We start from the raw sequence: 12,476 nt of genomic DNA, 5'->3' as shown, positions 1-12,476 counted from the left end.
AATGTGAGAACGTGAGAACACTGCTTTATGTTACTATTCTACTAGGAATTTTGTATATACAACGATATGACATTATTCATCAACAAATATACGAACAATCACACATTAATATTCACATTAAAATTTTGTATTTACAACTTTATGACATTATTCATCACCGAATATATGAACAATCACATTAGAATTTACTAAATTACTATATATATATATATATATATATATATATATATATATATATATATATATATATATATATATATATAATTTTATAGTAGAATAGCAATATAAAATTGAATATATTCATATTATAACTACTACAATACTATACATATTAAATTCATAGTAGAATAGTAACATAAAGTAGTGTTCTCACGTTCTCACATTAAATAGTGTTTTCATTTGAACTTAACCTTATATATATATATATATATATATATATATATATATATATATATATATATATATATATATATATATATATATATATATATATATATAGGCTGAAAAACAAGGGGACAATTAGCTATGACCCCTCCTAGCCCTTAAGGGTTCCGTCTTTGAGCAGAGGTTCATTCGATTTGTCAAGACACTTTACATTGGAAGATAGTACACATGCTTATATTATTCTCTGTTCAAACTAGATGAACTTTTTGGGTGCTTTTCCAAGAAATTTGTGTCGAATAGTAGTGATGGGAAGATAACATTTTGGTTATTGTTTAAATCAGCGACACCATAGTATGCATGCCTGATGCCCAGAACCATAAATCTTATGAATATACCATTTCAAATATCATTGTGTGGTACTAGTAATAGGTAACGTTTTAGGTCCTCCGATTCTAGTGTGTAATCTTACAAAATTTGAATATATTTGGTTGTTGGTTAGTATAAATATTCATCTATATACAACTTAATAATACCATAATAGAAGTGTCGAAGACTTTCATGTGAAGTTCTTTATGATGTATTCAAGCACTTATCCAACACACGTGTCGTGTTCCCATATGCTACTTGCCATATTGTAGATGTATACTGTTGCAATGAACCGAAACTTCTACGAAAAACTTCTTTGAAAATGCTCGGCACCAAAGATTGCATTATCAATAATGTAATCTTGGATGAGATGCTTTGAAATAGAGTCACAAGCTCTCGTCAAAAGAGTCCTTGAATTGCTACGCACACTTGAACTTGTAGTATCTTAAAGAAGCGTTTGTGCAGATCAAGCAAATGGTGAAAAAAGCAGAGTCAATAAGGTCCATTGTCCAAAAATATTCTAACACTTCTATTGAAATTTCAGCATGACCTTTAAGCAAAACGGATATAAAAATCAACCCAAAATAAAACATCAGGACATACTCAAACTATTACGAAACATCATATACTTTAATCTCATCATAGTACTAAATTAATCACATTCTAACGGTTTCCAAGTATCACATGTCATTTCAATCTCATTTTTTATTAATAGCAACTTACTTTATTTTAGCAAATTGCTTCAAATCTTATAATTATATATTGGTTATCAATCTAGTCATTCTAACATTATTCCAAACATATTTCAATAGCCAAATAAGTCTCATAAAGTTCTAAAGCCATTTTAAGCATTTTTCCATATTTCGGCTATTTAACTGTATTACATTATTTTCATACTTTTCTTGAATCTTGAAACTATAACATGACTATTACACTCTATTCATTTCCATATCATCTCATATCCATTTCAGTAATTACATGTGCTTCGTAAGAGCATAATATTCATTTTTGGACATTTTTTCCGTTTTTGTCCAATTAGCCATTTTCTTGCTTTTTAGTGCTTTAATAGTTGTTACTTTAGCTTAAACACATTCTTTTAGTTTTTTAGACTTGTCACTAAGTCCAACACATCATTGAACCAACTTTCATTTAGACACTTTTTGACATTTTTCTTATTTAAGCATCCTACTTTGCCTAAAAGTGATTTTCTTGAGTTTTATGATGAATTTTGTGTGTTTTTCAAGTCATAACATGATTATAAGTCAATACCAATGATTACATGCCAAAACATCTCTTATTTGCATCATTTATGCCATTTTTGGCATTTTGATCCGTTAAAGTTTCCAAAAATAGAAACTGTTATAAAGCTTGTTATTTTCCATATGATTCTTACCAAAATGTTTTGAATCATAATATAAATACCTTCCCTATTTCATTCCATATCATTCAATTTCCATTACACATACTCCATCATTTCTTGCATAAGCATATCAAAAATTACATATCAGTCTAATTCCAAACCAAGTTTGTAACTACTCAAAAATTAAAAGTTATAAACTTAAGCTAATTTTCTATTTTAGATCAATATTTTGATGAGCATAAACTCAACATAAAGTGTATATTACTAATCTTGACTTTAATCAATTTGCATATACAAGTTCCCAATTCATCTAGCACATATACTTGGTTCTTTTAATCTTTTTGAACTCATCATGTGAAGCAACTCAATTATAAATACCTAATTTCAACATCGATCTAAGAGTTTCCAATAGCATTCAAGCCATATTCAACATATAATTGATCTTTAGTGTCTTTTGAATTCATTATCATAAGCATTCCAATAATCCATACCCAATTCCGACACGTATTTCTTAATTTCATACCTACATTCATCAATTTGAACTAGGGTTAAGGATTACCTTTGATTTCTGTCAAAGTGGAAGATGTGGGTGAGAATTGGTGATGTCCCAAGCTTAATGACCACCCACGACCACCACCGGCGCCGGCAGATCTCCTATCGCCGTCCCCTGCAGCGGCGTTGCCTCCCCTGCATCATCAGAACCTCGGCAGCAGCAGCAAGATGCTGCCTTCGTCTTCCTTCTTCCTCATTCATTAAATTTGTCTCAGTTCTCTGTCACGCTATCGCATTCTCCTTTCTCATGGTTTGGTTCTCACATACCAACACAAATAGAGACCACGATGGTCCTCTTTCTTTTCTGATCATCGTACCCGCAAACTGCGGAAATAACTGATCATCGGGCCGCAATAAGCACACACGAACACTTTTTTTTTTTGGATCGGACCACAAGAACCAAAATAAAAGCCTAAATTTTGACTTGTTTATGTTTACTTTATTAATACTTACACTAAAGGACCATATCTTTTACTTTATTAATATTTACATTAAAGCCCATTATCTTTTATTTCTTTCAAGTGGCATATCTTTTATTTCTTTCAAGTGGCATAAAAACAAGAGTAAATTACACGAATGGTCCCTATAGTTTTGAGTAATTTGCACGTTTGATCTCTAGCTTATTTTTTTAACTCGGAAGGTCCCTACTATTTGTTTATGTTGCGCGCTTAGTCTCTGTCTTACTTAAAAATATTATTTTACCCTTGATTTTTTAATTTATTTAAATAAACACATCCACAACCCCACCTCCACCTCACATTACATTACCTTACCTACTCCACCTTAAAATAAATTAAAAAATCAAGGGTAAAATAGTATTTTTAGGTAACACAGGGACCAAACGTGCAACAAAAACAAACAGTAGGGACCTTGTGAGTTAAAAAAATAAGTTCAGGACCAAACATGCAAATTACCCCAAACCATAGGGACCATTCGTGTAATTTATTCTTTAAACAATAATAAGCTAACTCTATCCTTATTATTTAAATCCTCCAAAAGATCCATAACTCTTTGTTCTTATTTATCATTAAACTAGTTTATAACTCGTGGAAACCATGGTTATATAATTAATTAAATTTTCATAGTAAAAAAATTAAAATTATTCATCAATTATTTTAAATAAATTGTTAATTAAGAGATAATTGTTAGTTATATAAAATTATAATCACTGATTTAAATAAATACATGACCTTATAATCTATATTAGTGTTATTTTAATTTTTATTAAAATGTTATTAATTTAATTTAATTAGAGTGGAAAATTTTAAAATTTGAAATTTGAAATGGAGAATCAATACGTTGACAAGTGACATGATATTAATTAGGTAGCCTAATAGAGTGACACATGACAAAAGGAGAATAAACATATTCTTTTATTAGAATAGGAAGATAGGAAGATTATTCCAAATATCTTTCAATTCGAATAAATGAATCATAATTTATTTATTTTTAATTAATTTCCATTTAATAAATTTTGGGCAATTAATTTTTATTTTTGCTCAACAACAATTCTTAAAAATTTTATATGGTTAATCCAGTGATTGTTCCATATTTCTAATTATAAAAGTTGGGTTGTTACAATTACTCTATAAAATCTTATCACCGATAATATAAAACAATATAAGGTATTATTAAGTGTTTCTAGAATCTTAGATTTTGCCTGAAATCTAGATTATGTTTTCTTGAACAACCTCAAATTTGTTTTATGTTTAAAATGCAAACACTAACTCGTAGATGTTTGTTTCAATCCATATATGAATCTTCAAAGCTTTCACAATCTATGAAAATGTTTTAATTGAGTTAATAAAGCCATATAGTTTCACCATATAAACGTCATCACTAGGGTCGTTTATTCAAGAAGAGATTCTTAACATTTATTTCTCAAATTTCATAGTCGTAATATGCGTCTATGGCAAAGAGCATCATGATCTCTTTATTTCTTTTGACTGGTAAAAAAGCTTCCTCATAGTTTACATCATGAGCCTAAATATATCCTTCCGCTACAAGTTGGGCTTCAAAGGTATTCATATTTCCATATGTGTTAGTCTTCTTCTTGAAAATCCACTTACACCCGACAAACCTATTTCCGGGTGGAAGGTTAACCAAGTTCTAAACTTGATTTTCCTTTATGGGCTGCATCTTAACCTTCGTGGATTTAAAACATCAATTAGACCTTACATATTATGCATACTCATGGTATGTAGTCGGTTTATTAATATCAAAATACAAATTAGAGCTCAAACTGATATATTATCATACTATACTTATAAAGAAAACATTTTTCCTTTCATCACATTCATTTGAAACTCCCATGACTTTTCAATTTCTTTCTAATAATGATTATCTGTTGTTAAAATGCTATCTTTACTTTTACTTATAAAGTTATGTGATTAACTTTAAACATATTATACATAATTTATAAGTTTTAATATGTTGTTATATATAAACCATTATCATTTTAAAGCTACAACTTTTGATTCGTTTGGATAGATAATTAAATTGTTAATTTAAATATACGGTCAACTTAAATATACATTTTAATTCGACTTAAACAACCTAAATAATAGTTTATAAATAGTTAAAAGTGATACATTGAAGCGTGTTTCTAATAATGATTATATATTGGTTAAGGTTAAATAAATATCAAACCTAAAGTGTAATCACAAATAAAATAAATTTCAATATTAAAGTAATATATCTATTTCTATTTACAAAGTTATGTTTTTAACTTTTAACATATTATACTAAATTTATTAAATTTAATATGTTGTTGAATGTAAATTATTATCAGTTTAAAGCTATAACTTTTGAACAGTTTGATAAAATACTTAAATTGTTAATTTAAAATATTACATGATCAGTTTAAATATAAATTTCAGTGCCACATAAAAAACCAAAAAATTATTTTGTGAATAACTAAAAGTGATAAGTTGTAGTGCTAAATGCAAAAACTAAATTGTAATCTCAATTTAAATAAAATATTTCCTAAATATATATTTATAATCATTAAAAGTTTTCGAAGTAGCTTAAAATAACTTACAATAAAAATAGTAAAAATAATTCTATATAAAATATTATATTGTTATGTTTAAAAACAAAAGACAATGTTTAATATTTTAAATAATTTCAATGATAGAAATTAAAGCGTTAAGAAAATAAATTTTAAAAAACTAATTAACAATAACAACTATAAATAACATTAAGCCATATATTATATTTAATTCTTTTCATAAATAACCCGCGGGTAAAGATCATTTAAACCATTGAGATTATGCAATATTAATAGATGTATATATTATCATATACTTCAAAATAATCAATATATTATATCAACTTAGTATACAAATTATTATATCAAATTGAATAACAACAATTATTGGTATATTTCAAAAAACACAAATTTGTAAAGATTTCAGCAATATAGGTGTTTCTGCGCAATGCGCGGGAATTCGCCTAGTTAAATATATAAAACAAAGTGTATAAAACATTTGAGAGGAATAAGTGGTTAAAAACCTTTCCAATATGGCTATTAATTGATGTTTTATGTAGCGAAGGCATTTAAACGTTCTACCATGTAAATCCTCTAGCCTTAAATGTCCAGCTTTCACGTAATAATTCTCAAAAGTCAAATTATGCCTTTAATATTGTTATTAGAACACTTTTTGCATATAAGTACCAAAAGTTCTAGAATCGATCCCTTCCATAGAATAACAATCCTCTATATATAGGGATAAATACAAATAATACAGCTATAGAATATGTAGATAAAAAAGGAAAGGATATTCAGTAATCCTAATTAAATATATGCATATCCTATTTAAAAATAGGAAAGGATATTAATTATTCCTAATTAAATATATACATATCCTCTCTCTCTCTCTCTCTCTCTATATATATATATATATATATATATATATATATATATATATATATATATATATATATATATAATCGTCTAATATTCTCCCACAGTTTGAGCGGGATGAGGTTGGACACTCAAAGTAGATCTGAACTTCTGGTACAAGTAGCATGGCAAGCCTTTGGTGAATATGTTGGCATACTGGATGGATGTAGGGATGTGCAGAACTCAAACTTGACCAATAAAAACCTTCTCATGCACAAAGTGTATATCAATTTCCACATGTTTTATGCGCTGGTGTTGAATTGGGTGTGTGGCAGATAGACTGCAGAAACGTTGTCACAATATACAATTGTCGCCTTTCGTAGTGGTACATAAAGCTGAAGTAAGAGATTTTAAAGCCAACTAGTCTTTGAAACGGCATTAGCAACCCCCCGATACTCGGCCTCGGTGTTGGAGCGGGAAATAGTAGGTTGTCGCTTAGAAGACCACTAGACAAGGTTATTGCCAAGAAATACACAGTAACCTGATGTAGACCTGTGAGAATTGGGGCATCCACCCCATTCGGTATCAGAGTAAGCTGTCAAGGTGTGAGACGGGGATGCAATAAGTTGTAACCGCCTCATGAACTGAAAGTGGGGCTCGCATGGAGCATGCATGAAAAGGCATACCTGTTGGATGACATATGCAATGTATGGACGAGTAAACATCAAGTATTATAGAGCACCAACAAGGGTCCAATATAAGGTACCATTAGGAATAGGCAATCATGTTGTGGCATTGAGTTTAGTGGACGTATCCACCGCGGTAGTGCAGGGTTTGCATGAAGCCATAAAAGCTCGTTGAAGTATATCATGAGTATAAGAAGCTTGCGATAAAAATAAACCGTGTGGATCACGTGTGGTAGTGATACCCAAAAAATGGTGAAGAGTACCTAAATCAGTTATGGAAAACTCCTGTGAAAGAGATGTAATAATGTTGTGTAGAAAATTAGTGTCAGAAGCAGTCAAGATAATTTCATCCACGTATAATAATAGGTAGGCATGATGTTGTTCGTGCTGATAAATAATTAGTGAAGAATCACAAGTACTGCTTCGGAAACCTTGAGAAGTGATAAAGGTTGAAAACCGAGTATACCAGGTACGAGGAGCCTGTTTGATTCTATACAGAGATTTATGAAGTTGACATACATGAGAAAGAAATCAAGAATCCACAAATCCTAGAGGTTGATGCATAAAAATAGTCTTATGGAGATCTCCATGTAGAAACGCATTCTTGACATCCAGTTGATGTATCGGCTATCCCCGCGATACAGGTATACTAAGAACAATCCGAATAGTAGCTGGTTTTACAACTGGACTAAATGTCTCCTGACAGTCAATTCCCATATTTTAGGATTTCCCATTGACAACCAGACTTGCTTTACACCTGTTGAGCGATCCATTTGCATTAAACTTATGGGGAAACAACCACATACACCTGATAACGAGGTTTTCTGTTGGTCGAGGAACTAGTTCCCATGTTCTATTTTCTTATAATGCATTAAACTCGTCTTCCATAACTAGTAAGAAATTTGGGTCAGACCGGGTAGCTAGTTTGGTAACCCCTGCTTTGGCACGAGTAGTCATCGGATGTGCAGAGGTGGTTGGGTCTAGTGGTGGGGTCATAAAAGGGTGGTCGGAGGAAGGTGAGGGGGAGGTGGTAGAAAGCTGGTGATCAGCTTGTTCAATGGTAGGGGGTATGTCAGTGGAGACTGGTGGGTGGTGCTTTTAAGCGGCGATAATATGTAAGTTGGGGAGAGCTATGTGGTGGGCGGTGGGAGTTGATGGTAGGGTTCAAGGCTGGTAAGTGTTTGATGTGGACAGGTTTGGTAGGTAGGAAACTGATAGAAATAGTGGATTATCGAGGAAGTTATAGGATGTTAGAATAAATGTGAGTTGATCGAAAGATTCTAAATAGAAAAGCAAATCAAAAAATGAACAACAATGATCAAACTGATTTCGAATGATTAATAATAATTGTCTTAGAAGAGCTCGATGAAGAACTTATACTGTAAAGGCAGGTAGGGCAAAATACGTTCAATACCTAAGACGGTGCATGCATGCACTATATATATATATATATATATATATATATATATATATATATATATATATATATATATATATATATATATATATATATAGTCTAACCCTAACATAATAAATACGGATGGACAGGCCCAAACCGTAAATGGGCTAACTACATACAAAATAAAATTTGACACAATCTATTAAATAACCCAATAATCTCCCCCTTTGTCTCAAATAAGGAAGGCAGATTCTTCAGCTTTGTTGACGTTTTTGAACAACAAAAAGCTTCAGCATAATCCCCAGCAGAGTTTTGCGAACCATGATGTACTAGTTGATCATATCTAAGAAACACTTCTTGTCCCCAACACTGTTCGCTTTGCACTGACTTACGAACTCCAAAATGTATTCCAGGCATGGGGTGGAGAATAGATGCTTGTCAGGCAAAAAAAAGCAAACTCGATGAAAATTAGCATCAGCTCTTTCTCGAATTTGAAATGCCACACTCCAATCACCATTTCGTATTCTTCCCAATTTCATCTTGTCAGGATCTTTCGGAGGCTCCTTTGGAAGTACTATAGGTTTCTTTCCAAGGATAGTTGTGATTTCCACTTCCATCTTTCCATCCTATTAGATGTAACCAACCAACATTCTTTTAAGGTGTGCAATGATAGGTTCAAATTTGTTTTCATCCTTCAGCAAAAGAAGCAATAGTGAAATCCAATCAAATGGGTTCAAACACGACAAATCAGTGAGTGTAAATTCAAACACTAAAATCGTAGCTCCTCTTCTAACCTTGAAATGAGCATCCAGGAAGCTTTTGGTTTCAATGGGGCCAAAAACCTTCACAACAGTTATCTTCTTTGACCTCCATGTTTTGTACTGTGGCTTCATGTGCTTAAGATAAAATAAGAACATCATCCGATTAACTTCATTTTCAGAAAGAGAAACGTTCCCAATCTTGTCAAAACTACGAAACTAAAAGGCCTTTGGTGTGATTGGAAGATCAAGTTGCGAATCCAGAGAATTCTCCAAATCAAACGAAACTACGGGCTCAAGCTAGTAAGTATTTAGATTATCAACGGCTTCATTCAAAATATGTTTCAAAGACTAGGCAGGAAAAAGAAGCTTTTGAGTTTCCAGAGTGAGTTGGGCTTCACGGTCTTTCCTTTCTTTTTCTTCAGCTTCCCTGACAATTCAATGATTTTCGTCAATTTCTGCATGACGTGCCTTGCATCTTAATTTCTCATTTTCATCTTCTTCTTCCTCATCACCATCATCAACCAATTTTTTCCTCTTGATGCCGAAGCTACATTATCCTTCAGATCATTAGACTTGGGTGGTTTTTATTCATGCTCATCACCACCATCAGTTGCTTTACCAACACTAGAAGTTTTCACCGATTCTACCCCTTGTTTTAGAATAGAAGATTCTAAAACACCCTCAATTTGATCAATCATGGAGAAGATGAGCTTCAATTTCTCAGCAAGACATTGACGAACAAAGAGAGTGAGAAGTGAATCACGAGTCTCCATTAGATTATGCACGTGACTACTGAAATCAGCAACACAACTCTTGATTATAGCTTTTTCATACATGAGCGCATCAATCTGGGAGTTCGCATGTGATAATTTCACCGAGAGAACCTTTGCCTTTTCAGTTTTAACAAGGATTTGATCCATGATTTTTTTCTCTACAGCCAGATCGTCCTGAAGCTTTTCAATTTTAGAGGAGATAGAGGTTTGAAACTCCGAATTGCCAGTCTGGATTTCAGTATGAACCTTCTTAAGAGCATCTTTCTCTGTTTGGATTGACAAACCAAGGTTGGTGATAACCTTATTTGCTGCTGCAGTGTTGGATTTAAAAGATTTTTTTAACTCACCCATGAAGGTTTGTTTGAACATCAGAGAGTAGTTTTTTTTTTTTTTTTTTTTTTTTTTTTTTTTACTTTTTCGGTCGTTTCACGAACTGTCTTCTCGGAGTTAGCCATGACTTTTGTTGATGCATTAAGACGTGTGGCATGCTCCTTTGTGAAATTTTCAATAATAGATTTGACAGATTTGTAGAAGTATTCAGTAGAAGACGAAGATTTGGAAGACTCAAGGAGAGTATCCAACTATCGTTTAGAGCTTTAAATTGCCCCTTCATTATCGGAGAATATTCTGATAGGTTTTGAGCACTATAACATCCCTATGGTGCACATACAACCCTAATGCTTTGGATCTAAGTTTTCTCAAGTTATACATGCAATAAAATAATCTAAGGCATGAAACCTACAACTAGCATACAACTTTGATATTTGAAACATAAAAACCAGTTAGATGAATACCTCTTTGTTGTAGCTTGTAGAACTTGACCTTTCAAGAGCTAGCACCTCAAATGTGATTCCTCTAATGTGTCACAAACACCAAAAGCAAATGGAGGATTATAAGAGATAGGCTAGGAGGCACACAAAACGACTAGGGTTCTTCTTGGAACTCTTAGGACCATTTTTGGTGATGCTAGGGATTACATTTATAGTGTGTAATTCCTAGGTTTTCACTTGTAAATCCTAATTCACTTCCTTGGGACTTTAATCCAATAATCAATACGATAATCCCTTTAGACTAACTCTTCACGGATTCCCACAAAAAAGTAGTCCATCTTAATCAACATGGATCATTAGCCCAAACTATATGTATTACTGATTTACTTAATCACTCCCTGTTAATGTAATCAGTCTCTTTTGATCACTAAATTAATTCCAAATTAATTCTTGACTAATACCAGTTAAATAATATGATTTCTCAATTAATATATTATTCATATAATATCTTAATTGTAACAACGTAAATTTCCAAAACAATTTTTCATTTTTAAAACACCATTTTATTCACAAGATAATATCAAAACATAATGTATCCATTGTTATCATAACAAAATCACATCCCAGAATCTCAAAACGTAAACTCTATGAGTGTGTACGGATCATGTCAGCGCCTTCCCACGATGCTCGTTAGTACCAGAAACACATAACACAACAACTGTAAGCATAAACGTTTAGTGAGTTCCGCAAAATACCACATACAACACATACGCCACTCGAGGCTACAATACGACCCTCCGGTCGATGTGTCTCAGTGGGACCCTCCAGTCTCATAGCTCGTTGGACCCTCTAGTCCGGTCATAGCTCGTCGGACCCTTCGGTCCAGTCTGTATCGTTGGACCCTTCGGTCCTGTCTATATCGTTGAACCCTACGGTCCGGTCTATACAACACATGGCATACATATAAAAAATTACAAATAATCTCATACATACATATAGCATACAAGACCCTCCAGTCTACACATAAATACCACTCTAGGTAATGTATAGTGAGAAGACTCACCTCGGGTATCTCGGATAACCTCGCACACGAATATACTGATCTAGCCCCCGCCTAATCACATAAACAGTATCCTCAAATAAATAATGGCTCTCAAAGGCTAGATTAAATCCCTTCCTACAATCCCACAGAAGGGTAAAAGACCATTTTACCCCTCCCTGACCCAAAAGTCCAAATGTTGACCAAAACCCTAAAAGTCAACGAAAGTCAACAGGGGGCAGTACGCAGTGGGTACCATCTCTGTACGCGGGGCGTACGCCGACGATCCATAATCGGGGTCTCAACCCCTTACACTGCGTGTTCCGAGAGTTACGCCTAGCGTAAGTCTCGGTTTCAGCCTTTCTTGGATTTTGGTCTTAAACGGTTAAGACTTAAACTCAAACTCCATATCTGACTTTTCTAAGGCCACTTAATCCATAAAGTCGAAACCTTTAAGCCTTTTCATGGTTGTAAAGGTCCCTAATCACTCTAACACCTTTCCTCTTCCCTCATAAGGTCTAGATCTCATGCATGGCTCAATA

At 32.8% G+C, this 12,476-nt stretch overlaps 1 long non-coding RNA gene across 1 annotated transcript; it reads right to left on the bottom strand.

Moving 5' to 3' along the window:
- Nucleotides 1-776: 776 nt before the first annotated feature.
- Nucleotides 777-3,061, bottom strand: LOC145103132 (uncharacterized). The gene is made up of 2 exons (XR_013706380.1): nt 2,670-3,061; nt 777-1,194 (listed from the first exon to the last, which is right to left on the bottom strand). It is a non-coding gene; the product is annotated as an uncharacterized LOC145103132 (long non-coding RNA).
- Between the last annotated feature and the right edge of the window lie 9,415 nt (nt 3,062-12,476).

The sequence above is a fragment of the Lactuca serriola genome, chromosome 4 (assembly GCF_051521515.1).
Source record: "Lactuca serriola cultivar US96UC23 chromosome 4, Lser_US96UC23_V15, whole genome shotgun sequence".
Classification (NCBI taxonomy): Eukaryota; Viridiplantae; Streptophyta; class Magnoliopsida; order Asterales; family Asteraceae; genus Lactuca; species Lactuca serriola.
Note: the sequence above shows the minus strand (reverse complement) of the source record. Positions and strands in the feature narration are given on the sequence as shown.